Here is a 14,005-nt window from a genome sequence, read left to right on the forward strand (position 1 = left end):
ACAGTCCTTCCTTGCCATCTCCCCTTCTCCATCTTTCCACTTTCTGAAAAAAGAAAGTCTTGCTGCTTTTATATATTTTCCAAATCACTGGTACATCTTTTAAGTTTTGCATTTTCAGCTGACTTTCAATTCCACCTTCAAGGTTTTGGTTTTTGTTTTTTTTCCCTACACTTGCAAGAACTGGAAATATATTCTGGAAAAATGTCTTAAAAAACACTAATGACCCCAAGATGGCCAAGCTCAAACCTGTATATTTATTTACACATGCACACAGGCAGCTTCTCTGCAAGGCCTACTATGAATGCAGAATTTGCCCTAATTTTGAGAAACTCACTCCTCCACACTCACACATACTCTAATGCACTCCTTCTTGTACCGATCCACCCTCTCCCACACTGACATATATATTCTCTCTCTCCTTCACCACTCTCTTTGCCTCTGAGCTAAATTACTCTACTGTGGAAATTGCCATCAGCAATTTTCACCCTTTGCTGCTCTTTCAAGGAGTTTATGCAGTGGTGCAGTCACGATGTTCAATTAATTACTTGATATCTTTTGAGCTATTTCCCAACTATTTGCACTTATGTGTTACAGAACAGCAATGTTTCTCTTGCCACCTCCATGTGCTTAGGGCATGGGCTGAGCTCGATGAGGTTGGATCTTTGTTTTGATTTTTTAATCAGAATCAAATGGGTGTTTTTGGCATGATGTTGCTCATGTTACAAGGTCTCTGCCCAGCTACAAAGCACCGGCATATTACCAGTATTTTACAGGAAGAAGGTTAGTTCAGAGGCTGAAGCAGTGTCCTAGGACCTGGAGTTAGCTCTCAGACCCTGGTGCTGTCACTTAAGGGATTGATGTTCTGGTCTTTTGCTCAAGTGTGTAGCACCACCCAGCTGCTTGTTCCCATCCTCACAGCTCATGGTGAAGACTGTGATGAACAGGCTGAACATTCTGAGGCTGTTTCAGAGTACAGTCAGACAAGTTGTCTTGATCCAGATGTACCCCGTGAGGACACTGCACTATTCCCAGGTCAGAGATGTGAGAGTGGCTGTGAACCATGTTTCTTACATGCAGGCTTGAAAGGAAGCAAGAAGGTCCCAGCTGAATTCATAGCTTGAGCTCTTGACCCCTTTTGACTTTCCCAGGTGGCCATGAGAAAAGTCTTCTAATTTTTCTGCACTTCAGTTTCTCAGTTATTACAAAGCAGCACTTTCCACCTCACGAGGAAATTTTGAGTACGAAACCATGGAAGACTATGGGCACTATTGCTCTAGAGCAACAAAGGATACAAGGGCTCAAGAAAATTTTTGCTTTCATATGTTAGAATAAAAAACCAAATAAACCAGGTTAAAATGCTTACATTTGGGATGGATGGAGGAGTGTTATAAAGCTTGCTTATTACTTGTCTACAGAGCCCTATGATGCTGTAGAACCAGTTGGTGTTAGAATTATACCATCACACAGTTTGATGGGCTGAACAAGCCATGGCAGATGGCTTTTTTTTAACTAGTCCTTTAGATTTATTCTTTGAAAATCACAAAATATAATCAAATTTTATGGGTGGGCTTAAAGGAGTCTAAGTGGAGTGACAAAGTAGATTAATCTTTATCTCACATTAAAAACGTGGTTCCTTAATATTGGTTATTCTCAGGCAATAATCTTGGTGGTTCTATCTAAAAAGCTGGGCTGAAGCACTCAGTTGCTGAAGGAGGAATAGTAGGAACTCATTTCTCACCCAAGGGCATGTCAAAGAGGTGGGAATTTAGGAAAATTGTAGCTTCTTGAAAATCTAGGTTAATGTCTAGTGATCTTCTTGGAAAAAGTTTCCATTGACAGTACCTGCCCCTGTGAAAATCTCAGGCTGCCGAGAGCAGCTTTTTGTTCAAGAGAAATGCTGATTTTGTGGGAAGTGAAAGGAACCTTTACTCAGCTATTCTGATCTTTTAAGTAAATATTTATTTATTTTCTGCATGAAGTTATAAAGTTTCTTGGGAATACAGATAATGTAGCAGGAGGAAAAGTAATTACTGTAATTTTGCCTGTGCTTTCAGAAAATAATCCATCTGATAAGCACCCCATTTACATTTTGTGAATTGCACAGTTCAGCATAGAGGCATCACAGCTAGATGCACGCAGTCCATGTTTACCAAATACTATGATTCTCCTGCTAACAGAAGTATTTGTCTTGGCCTTTTCGCTTTTCAAAGACCAGATGATTAAGATGTCATTGACATTAAGCATGCTTTGCATTCAGTTCTCGAGGAATGAAGTGGTCACTGAGGGTTAGAAATCCTTTGAAACAAGAAAGGAGAACCACAGCTCATGAGGATAGTCAGACACCAAAAGTTGCTCCTTCTTTTCACAGACCAAAAGTAGGTCCAAGCCCCTCTGCATCCCTGGGACAGGGATGCTACAAGCATCCAATCACCTCTTTTCTGTCATCTTCTTGGAGGTTTACTTTCAAGCAGAGAAAAACATCTGTCCCTTTGATTTTCTGGGGATAAATGAGAAGCCTCTGAAAGAAAACCTCGTTAATTCCCTGTGCTAGAGATGACATCAAATAAGACATTCCTTAGGAAGTGAAGTGACAGGCTGCAGGGGAGAGGGGAATGAGACCTGACCTAGCAGCCATTCCTGCCAGGTAGCATGAGGACAGTCAGCTCCTATCAACACGAATGAGGACTGAAGGCACTCAGCACCTTGCATGATTAAGCCCAAACCAAAAGCAGCCTTTCTCATCAAAATTGCACTGCCTTCCTCCTTCCCAAAAGGCATGCTAATTTGTAAGAATCTGCTATCCTTGGCAGTTGTTTCCAACTGAGCTCTTTTGACCTCCCCTCCCATCATTCTATGGGAGAGCAAGATGCGTGTACAACAGCTGAGAGATTCAGGGCACTTCAGGGGCAGCCCAGTCTTCTTCCACTGGCCACACCACACTTTCTTTCCTATCATCCCACCTCATTTCAACCTCAGCTGCATCCTCTTTTCCAAGCAAAGCCTGGGAAAGGGAGAGGCAGGTGCAGCATTCAAGTGTGGGCTCAGGGTTTGCAGAGATACCTGTGGGATACCTGTGTCACACACTGCCCAAGAGTGAGAAGGAGAAAGGAAGGATGCCACCTGCTTGGAAGGGTCTGAGGGCTCCTCTCTTTCTCCCCTTCTCCTGAACTTTTCCTACCAAGCTTCAACCCAAGTGGAAACTGGGCTATGTCTTATTACGTAGGTCTCCAGAGGAGAGGTGTTCATTACATTATTTTTTTTTTTTTTTGTTCAGGAATTTGTAGCTCTCAAACAGCATTCATGTGACATACAGTAATACATTTTTTCCACAGAATACCTTTCCCAGTGTTTTTACACTTTCTATCCTCTGCAGAGGAACACACAAAATATTTCTAAGGCATCAGGCTTGTTACACAGATTTTTCCTCACTGCCTATGTGCCAAAGCATTTCACAGTAAGACTTATGAGGCTGCGTGCAGTGAAATGCAAGGAAAGCTGTTGCAGGATGACGCCACACAGTGCGAGTGGGAGAGGGAAGGAGGAGTCAGCCATCAGACCAACAACTGAAGGAGAAATAAATTAAGAGTCATAAAACAAACTGCCATTCAAAACTCCCTTTCCACAGCAAGGCCATTACTGAGGTTTCTGTTGGCTTCAAAAATGAGAATAATTGGGAAATAGTCCTGAGTATATATTTCAGTTCCTGTCTTGTGTGTCACTGTCACCCTCTTTCATTGTCTAGCTGCAAATATAGAGGAAAATACACTTGGCTCAGCAGCTCCACCTTTGAACATCTACCTCCTTCAAGGTGTATGGACAAATAAGGGTCAGAAAAATGCTGCCATGTTAACACCTGTCCAGGGCTTCCTAACAGAGAGTCCCCTCTTCCTACTGCCCGAAATGCAGGGCAAGATAACTCTGTAAAAAGTACTTTTCTTTTTTGTGATTTTGGGTTTTCGTCTTGATTGCACTTGCACATAAAGAAACACACAACCCAAGTCATTATTGCTTTGAATGAATAAAATATCAGTGTAAAATATAAAAAAACCTAGTCACTGGATAATATAAATATATTTGCCATTAACTCATTTCCAAACAACTGGAGCCTGAATTTGTTTAGTGGCCTTCAATCTTTGTCTTAGAACAGCTCTTGAGATACTGAGTAAACTCAAAGCTCACTTATTTTGCTAGATTTCACAATGAATCTCTTCTCTGCCATGCTCAGCAAAAAGAAAAACACCAGAAGGAAAACTCTGTAATAAAGGATAGATAATCTTCTTGTGTAAGGCGCAAAGCTGTCTTAGCGTGTACTCACAACTTCACTATCTTTGCAAGATAGTGTATCTAGAAGTCATGCCACACAAGGTAATTAGAAGTTTACAACAGGAATTTCAGCCTGTTTCTAATCCAGACTGTCTATAGTACTTCAGTCTCTAAAAAGAAAACATTCTTTTTTTACCTTTGTCTTTAGCTTGTCAAGTAGAGCAAGCATTTGAATTCAGAAAGCCGCTGCCTTTCCCCCTCATGCACTGCTTCTCTGGATTCCTAAACCTTGCAAATAAAAAGCTACAGTTTTCTTACTTCATCTGAACAGTTCTGTAGGAAAGGATAAGGATGTTAAAATTCACAAGATAACCATTTCATATTTGAGGTCTTGAAAAAAATTCAACATGGGATCTGGAGAGCGGGGAAAAGAAGGCCCTGGAGAATGATATTTCCTAAAGATTCATCTTAGCAGTTGCAATTAACTTCCTCAATACCTTTTGGATAAAAGTTATCAGATAAGAGATCAAGAGAGAGAACATGATTTAGCTCTAGCAAGTCTCGATTTACAATCTGTCTTCCCTGATCTGAGCTCATTTTGTGCAACTCCTGTGTCATGTTCCTCTCTTGCAGAAATGGAAGAAAGAGTTTAAGTCAAAATAGATAAGTGTAGAGCCCCCAGAAGGCAAAATGAAATGTCTCTTAATGGCATTTTTATGGCACTCCCAGGATATCACTGTATCCTACAGGGCTATTATGAGGGGAATTTCATCTCCTTTACTCGAAAAAGCTTTGGTGACATTCCGAAAAAATGCATAATGCAGCAATTTAAAATAGCTAAAATATTTGGTACAAGTTTCCTGGATTTCAACCCTGCCTGAGAAAAAAAGTATGCAGAAAGGGAAGTGCAGAAGAAAAAAGGAGAGAAATGGAAATAACCCTCCCTCCCCTCCTCCTTTTGCTCTCTTCTCCCACCTCTCCTGACTGATTTGAAATCAACATGTGGGTGGAGGGGGAGGATGCTGCTGCTGAAGAGTGCTCTGTGCCAGGCTTCTCTGTGGAGAGGTCTGATTTTCATGAGCATGAACAGGAGACCTCTCCCTGATCATGTTTCCAGGACTGGATTATTTATGGCTTTATTTCCATCCCTTTAATTACTTCCTCTTCTAGTGATGTCTTTTAAAGTCTTACAGCAGCTAATGCACACCCAGTACATACTAAGTAATGAAAATGCACAATGAAGGCACACAGACCTTGCAACTGCTGTTTATATCCAAGGATTTAAAACTAGTAACAAGGGAGGTTAATGTTATTCTTAGGAGATAACACTCGTTGCTATGGTGAAGATCTGTCACTCACTCTTGGGAAGATGGCACCTGAGCTATGAATGTTTGATGGCATTTTTGCTTTTGAGATGAGCGGTAGTAATTACTCCAAAGCAGATACTAACCCCTCTGATTCTGAGCAGACATCTCATGTAGGTGTTTTGTATTTGAACAGGCTCCTCTCTGCCTTCTTGGTGGGCTCAGCGTGCTGGCATTGATTGGGTTTTTCAGCACTTAAAGAAACAAAGGAAAACTGCAAGAGCTGGTGTCAGAAGACAAAAATAGCCTCACACAAAAATCCCAAAACTACCAGGAGACTTATTTTTTTTCCTTGTTTAATGGGTTTTACAATTTGCATCAAATTCTGAGGATCCTTCAGCTTTTAAGAATATATACAATTTCATTAGGCCTGATCTGCTGATCACAACTTCATGATCTGTGCTTCCTACTAAAATTTATTCAGGCAATAATCTACAAGAAATTGGTTGTTTTCAGCAGTTTATGACTTGTTATTTAACATTTAACAGAATGGCAATTTATTTTGGTAACAACCAATCCTGAGAGGTTTATTGCCATTGTAAAGCATAATCAACTGTTTGTATCATTACCAGTTTTTCAAGATATAAAAATGGCCAGCTGCCTTGGAAAATTGCTTAGCAGCTATAAAAATTTGCACTGAAGATTATGGATGAGGTTATTTCACCTTAAAGGTCAAAAGTCTTTAGAGAAACCTCTTACTTCAGTGGACATTTTCAGCAGATTGGTAAAACCCAACCCCAGAAGGACAATAACGAAGTAATTCCCAGCAATTTTTTCAATAATGAATTTGAAAAGGAAACTGTAGGAGATGGACAATACAGAAGATTGCACCTTCATTATCACAGCATCAGGCCTAAAACTAAATCTTGTTGTCTTTACATTGCAACTGTTTTGCTGAATTGTACAATTGTACTGTACTCATCAAACAGCTTAATCATCAAGGCTTCCCATTGATCTCTTACTATCAGGCAACTGGACACAGATTTCATAACTGACATGTTTAGAAAGATTCAAAATACTTCCATTTTGATTAAGTTACAAATGACAACATAAGTTTTACAACGGTGTTATCAGTTCTTCATCTTAAACCATTTTAGTGGGCCAAATCTCAGTGAGTAGTTAACAGTGAATAATTCAAGTCCACAAATTACTTTCTATTAGTGGTCTCAGAGATATACTTACAAACAGTATGCAAATTCCTTTTTTTTCCTACCTATTTTGCTAATATTTCTTCTTACTCCATAGCTGCTGTAGCAGTTACTGCAGAATACTTTAGCTGGCCTCTTCTATTTTCACTGTGTCAGAGATTATGCACATTTGCACAGTTCATGCAAATGTTCACATGGGAATAAAACCAATTCTTTCCTCTTAACACTTGTGCCTAGCTCAAAAGTTCATTCTTCTAATCTATTTGTGCTGCTAAAACTTTCACTAAGCAAAGGCACTCACAGAGAAGAAAAATGGATGAAAAACATCCATTTAAGCCTTTGAGCAGGTAAGAGCACGTTTGGGTTTGGTTTTTTAAATTTATGTTTAGTAGTATACATTCAACTCTTTAATGTTGATTGGAATTTCTGGTGGAAAGCTTTAATTTATTTTTCCTCCAGTTTTCAAATATCATGAAGAAAATTAATCCTACTATAACTCCAGGGAATTTGAGGGTATTATGGCAGAGATTACTTTGGCACAGCATTTCTTGTTTAAAGCGCTTACCTGCTCACATACACTTTTTAAACACGAAGAGTGATGACGGCTAAATTTCATTATTCACATTCAAATGATGTGAAATATAGGAAATGCCATGGCTTCAATCCTCCAATAACTTTTTGGGCTCCAATGTAACATGGAGCAGGTTATTAGGATTGCCAGATAGATGCAGCTGTTGCTACTCCACTTTGCTGGAAACAGAAGTGTTCTGAACCTCACAAAGGTGTCCAACAGGCTGCTAAAGAAAAGAAAACTGAAGAAACATTTTCCTTGGAAGCAGAGACCACCATGTCAATCAGCTTAGAAGCAGGAAGATAATTTCTCTTTAAAAGAAAACCCAAAATAACAACAAACACTTATTTTTTACTTTTTCAAAAGCCTAGAAATAATAAATGACATGAAAGAAACTGAAACAAAGTCCTCAGGAAAAAACTCCACAAACTCATATCTACTGCCTTGTCATATTCAGCCTGTCTTTCATGTTGTAAAAAATTCTCTTCAGCCCTGGGCATTGGTAGCAAAACTGCAGCAATGAGGACCAGGCAATCTCGCCTGCCAGTCATCAGCATTAGCAATTTGCTGGTTGCAGAAAAACTAAAAATAAAAGGGGAGTATTTCATAAAGCAGCAGAATTGAGGCAGCCTCATTTCTACCAGGCTGCCTCAGTATAGCTACCAGGTGTCAGATATGAAGAGCATTTATACCTGTTCAATGCTTTTCCACAAGTGCAAGCAGGGATACAAAAGCAGGCACAAAGGTCAGTGGAAAAAGGCCTGTATTCTTGAGTTTACCTTTACTGACTGAAATAACTTGTGATCAGAATCATTAGCAACCTCTGCTGGATGGACACAGCAGAGGAAAATGTGAATCAGAGGGTGGCTTTTCCAGGCATGGATGAGTTATTTAATTGAAACAGCGCCTTTGTCTTTTATGAAATCATTTTCCCCTCCACATTTTTCTGAAGCACTGAGTCATTAAAAAATTTGAAAGCATTTATTTTCATTCTTTTTGCTGCATTTTGGGAAATGGTATCAGGTCCCCCAGCCCCTTAACTCCAGCCCTTTAGAAGGGTGTAAGTCATTACTTACTATGGCTTTTCTTCTTTGGTCTGGAATCACAGAATAGCCATTGGTATCATTAATAGCTTTAGAGTTGTCATGCTTTCAGTTTTTCAGATTGGGCAGTAAAAGACTATGCTTGCTCATTTACTAAAGGCTATTGGTAACACAAGCTCGTAGGAGCAGACTCACTTTCAGGGCTGTAATGTCATTTATGAATTAAATGTCGCTTATGAGTTCAGCATCCTCACCCAGGGACATCCAAACCAGAAGCTCACCAGGCACCAAGGACATCTTGACTCTGCTTTTTCTTGTCATCCATGGACAGGCTTTTGAAAGAGGACTTTTCACAATGTAGGACCAACTTACAAAGGCTTCCCACCTTCACTCTCAATCCAACAAAACCTGGGTCTTTTTTCAACTAAGCTTCAAGCCAACCTGAGTAAAGAGGTCAACTTTCCCACACACTGGCTGCTCAGCAGCTAATGCTGAAGCAGCACAAGCTGATTTATATTCTGTAGGGTCATCTTGAGTGTTAAGCTAGTGTCAGACAGGTACCCATGGGGCAAATCTCTGCAGCTCTTGGAGCACTGTTAGGAGGAGAGTTCTCCTCTAAGGAGGAGAGTTCCCTCCCTCATTAGAATTTATTTGTACTACGGGTTTCTTCCTTCCTCACAGAACTGGAAGGACTATTTAGAAATAGTTATCACTGCTGACATTCACAGCATTATTAGAAAGGCAGCCCACTGAAAAAAAAAATAATTCCATTGCAGGAGATCCGGATAATTCAGGTGTTGTTAGACTCCAACAGGGTTGTTTTTAAAGCTTTTCTCAGCTTCAGGTCCAGCAACATGTCTTTCATGGCAAACCAGTGAGTCTGGAGTACAACTGATGCCCTCAACCTCTGGGTTGGTTGTTTTTTGGGTTTGTTTTGGGTTGTTTATTTTGGTTGGGGCTTTTTTGGCAGGGGGAGGGGGAAGAAGAGGGGAAAGCTCTTTAGAGTAGAAAAGGCCCAGGCAAGCTTCTGTGTTTCAGAACCTAAGCCCTCATCTGCTGCTGCGTTCATGTCTGCAAAGGTTTTTCATTTGCTTTGGCTATATGGATTCTGTAAGGTGCTACCTGTAGTTTTGTCACAGAATTTCAGCTTATTTATAGGCATAAATAAATCCATTCATCTGGTAAGGAGAGGAGGCAAGGGGAGAAGAGTTGGACTCATCAATCCTTGTGGGTCCCTTCCAACTCAGGATAGTCTATGGTTCCCTTTTGTGATTCTGTAGGCCAGCCAAACCTGAAGCATATGGAGGATGCTTGTGTGTGCTTGGCCTTAAGCAGGTCTAAAAGTGCCACTGCCAAAGGCAGCTCCACTCCAGCACCCCTGTGTGCACCTTGCATTCACATCAGGGCAAGCCAGAAACTGTGCTGTGCAGCTGATGTTATTTCAATTCAGAGATTACAGCCCCACCACAAGCACTACTGCAAGAAGGAATCATGTGTAAGCCACAGGGGCCTTCTGTGGCTACAAGCTTTAAAGTTGGTATAAGCAGGTCACGCTGCTGCTACCGACACCCACAATCTAGTAGAGACTCTCAGTCATTTAGGAAGATGTGTGGCATTTTCATTCTGTCTTCAGATTTTGATAGAGCCAAAATAGTCTGGCTTCACACCTTTTAAACCATATCATTTTATGGGTGGGAGGATATGTGCTGCTGAGGGGAAGAAACTCTTTCACATGTATGTATTTAATTCTCAGCAGCTGATAGTCCGTGCAGCTCGCTAACCAGCTTCACATATGTAACTTCAATGCTTAGCATTGAAGATAGACTCACAAGTTTGAGGAAGGAGACAAGAACCATAAATCACATTTAGAGATTTCAGGCAGATTCCAGGATCAAAATGGAAACAGGAAGAAAGTTTCCAGAATTTTAGGAAAGAAAAAAAATTTCCTCGGCATGTTGCTGAAAAACGTTTGTAAAGTTTGTAAAAAGGTTTGTAAAGCCTTCACTGCAGTGTAATCCTTCCTTCCATCCCCCCAAACAGTTTTTAGTTATCTTCTCTGTTCATGATTGCCTTTATATTGTCATTGACATTGTGTTGCATTAAGTCAGTCTCTAATATTAGATGCAATTATGATACGTGACATTGAAATAGCACTTAAAGTAAGATTCCTTTTGAAGGAGTCACCTTAGATCTATGTCTTTGTGAGGCTGTTTATTGCTTTTGTGATTGTGCTATCAAGTATTCTTTGTATGCAAGTACCAAGGTGCTAACAGCAAGATCCCAAACAGATAAAAGGAGCCAAACATTTGAGTAACTTGAATTATGATGTCTGCAGTCAGACTTGTACTCTAGAAACACCTCCCCAGCTGTTTCTTCAGCACAGTTTTGGGAAGTACTGCAATTACACTTTTTTCTTGATTTAACCTCTGGCTCCTCAGGACTATGTTGTGCCTCTGCACAGTGCTAGAATTAAGTCTATTAGTGCTAATAGCCCCTATGACCAGACATCAAGAAACTAGGAAATTAGATTACCCATGGATACTGTTGGAGCCAAAGTGACTCCTGATCCCCCACTGGACATACACTGGCAGGACTAGTGAAAATTAAGACTATGAAACATTTTGTGGATTTACCTCAGTATTGTCTAATTTTTTTGCCCCAGACTTAGAAAACCGGACCCCAACCTGATCTTTTTATCTCAAACTTCATATTCCAAATGTTTCTGTGTCACACTGTGCCATGGGTCACACTGACTTGTGCCTTCTGTCTTGTAAGAATGCCTGCAACAGCAGCTCATCAGTGGCAACATGTAAGTGTAACTCACTGGCAATTAATTCCACTAGGAGTAAGATCCAGCAACTTCACAGTTAAAATCATGACAGCAATAGAGCTAACAGCAAAAAACAAATTTAGAAGGAGAAGAAAAAAAATCAACAAAAATAAGATGTGACAAGTGCTTATTTACGTAGCCATTTTTCAGGAGCTGAGCTGCACTTCAATACATAAAAGCATTGTACCTTTAGTAAAACCTTCCTCCTGAATAGCTAATAAGTTATATTTAAGTGCTTTCACCAATGAACTGACTTACTTTAGTTACTGTGAAATCATTTTTATTATCCTTCTGCCCAAAAAAGCTGGAAGTAGCTAAAATCATTTTGGTGCACCTCCTGCAAGATCATGAATTATTGAAGACAGGAGCTAGAGTGGTTGCATGAAGAAAAAGACAGATAGTGAGGGCACTTTCACAGTTATTGAGAAGATGGCTTGAAGGGAAGGCAGTGGAAATATCTGCAGGATTGTCTCTTATTTATGGCAATGGTGGAAAAGACCAAAGCCAAGTCACCCAACATTGAAATATTTAATTGTGTAGTAACAACATAGGGAGATGCCAACTAAGAACATAAGGGGAAGTTGCAGATGTTGCTTTGTGGCACAGCTCCTGGATCCCAGCTTGCTCTGGGATTGCCAGGTATTTAAGACCCTGCTGAAAGGGTACCCATGTGCCGTTGAGAGTGCCGTTGGTGGTTAAATAACACATCAGGATCAGAAGAAACATAAAAAATCAGAGCTAGCAAAGGACTTTTTTATCTCAAATGGGAATCACTCTGCTTCTCTCCCAGCTGCAAGTACAATAAACCTAACTGGGAATCTGGCAGTCCTCTACTTAATTCAAGAAACCTGACCTGCTGTCAGCAGCTCAGCACTCAGATCTTTAAGCCTCTCTTAGGTGATCAATTTATCCCCTGCAGCGGTTCCTTCCACAGAAATTCCCACTGACACCACTGCGGGAAGCATGAAACAATTATGGGCTGGCCCACTGCTGAATGTGGTAACCAGGTGTGGATGATCTCGGGAGGTATTTCTGTCTGTTCACGCCACTGGCAGTTTTACAAGGCAGAACATCTTTGCTCTGGGCCCAGTAGAGACTAGAAGGCTTCTCACCAACCAGGATTAAGAACAAAGGACTGACTGGACCAGCAGCAGCACCAAGACTGGACCCAGAGTCTCCTGAAGCATTGGCTCCAGGACACCAACACAGAGTGGTATTAAAATACTTATATTTTGTATTGTGCAGCTCTCAATACTATTTAAAATATGATTCTAAGTTCAGCTGTACTTCAGACTTTATAAAAAGCAAGCAAACAAAAGCTATGCATAGAACTACTGCAGGATATATCCCTGAATGTGGCTCTTTTGTTATAATAGCCCTGACATCAATCCTCCCCACTGCATAGGACAATTCAGGTTGGGAGGGACTTCGGGAGGTCCTTGGTCTTAACTGCTGCTCAAAGCAAGGCCACATGCAGGGTCAGAACCGTGGATCTCGAAAAACTCCCAAGGAAGGAGAATGCACAACCTCTCTGGGCAACCTGTGGTACTGCTGGATTGTGGGTTAAAACAGTATTATTTATGTCCAACCTCTCTTTTCAACTTGTGCCCCTTTTTTCTCAACCTCCCACCATACATGACTGTGAAGAGCCTGGCCCCATGTCCTTTATGACCTTATGATGCTGAAGGGCTGCTCTGAGGTCCCCCAGCAGCACTTTCCTTCTTCAGGGTAAACAAGGCCTACAGCCTCAGCCCCTCTTCACAGGGCAAGTGCTCCAGCCCCCAAACACTGGGGTGGCCTTTGCTGGACCTGCTGTGGCTGGCCAATGTCCATCCTGTTCAGAGGTCTCCAGACTGGATGCCACAGCACAGTATGGTTGGCTGAAAAGTGGTGTTTCTGCTGATCTGGTGATCAAGCTCCCATTCACATGGCTGGGAGGCTGCTGCCCCTCTCTGCTGCCAGGACATGCCACCAGCTCTTGTTCTTGCTGTGTTCTAGACCCCTTTCAGTAGAATTGCTCCCCAGCCTGGCATTCCCCAATCCCTAGAACTTCAAGGGGCACTTCCTTCCCAGGCACCTGGCTCTGCATCCACCCTGGTGGAATTTCATGAAGAGTTCCTGCCACCCTTTTCCTGCAGCCTCTCCCAGTCCCCCTGAAAGTCCGCTCTTCCCTCCAGTGTAAAGAGTGGTTCACATAATTTGGCATCATTGGTAAACTTGATGAGACAGAGCTCAGCCTCCTTCTCCAGGTCACTGACAAGTTTGTTGAACAAGAAACAACCCAGGACAAACCAGCTTTTCCACAGAGTAAAGCCCCTTAACCACTTCCATCTGCTTCCAGTCATGCCACCAATTTCTTATCTATTGAGTTGTTCACTAAGATTTTGTTTATGCTTCTTTCATTACACTACAGAATCACAGAATGGTTTAGGTTGAAAGGGACATTAAAGATCCTCTAGTCCAACCCCCCTGCCATGGTCTAGGTCTGATTCCACCAGACCAGGTTGCTCAGGCCCGTCTAGCCCAGCCCTGAACAATTCCAGGGACAGGGCATCCACAACTACTCTCAATAACCTGTACCAGTGCCTCACTACCCCCATAGTGAATATTTCCTAGCATTGTATTACTCAAATTGTATTCACTGGAATGTTTAGGACCTCTACTGTTCTTTGCACCACAAACTGTTCAGTCATCTGCCAGATGTAAGGAACACCCAAGTTGCCCAGAACAAATCCAACAGTCAGGAGGAATCACTGTATTCAGAACCATGCTTTATGTAATATATA

Source organism: Serinus canaria, chromosome 1 (assembly GCF_022539315.1).
Source record: "Serinus canaria isolate serCan28SL12 chromosome 1, serCan2020, whole genome shotgun sequence".
Classification (NCBI taxonomy): Eukaryota; Metazoa; Chordata; class Aves; order Passeriformes; family Fringillidae; genus Serinus; species Serinus canaria.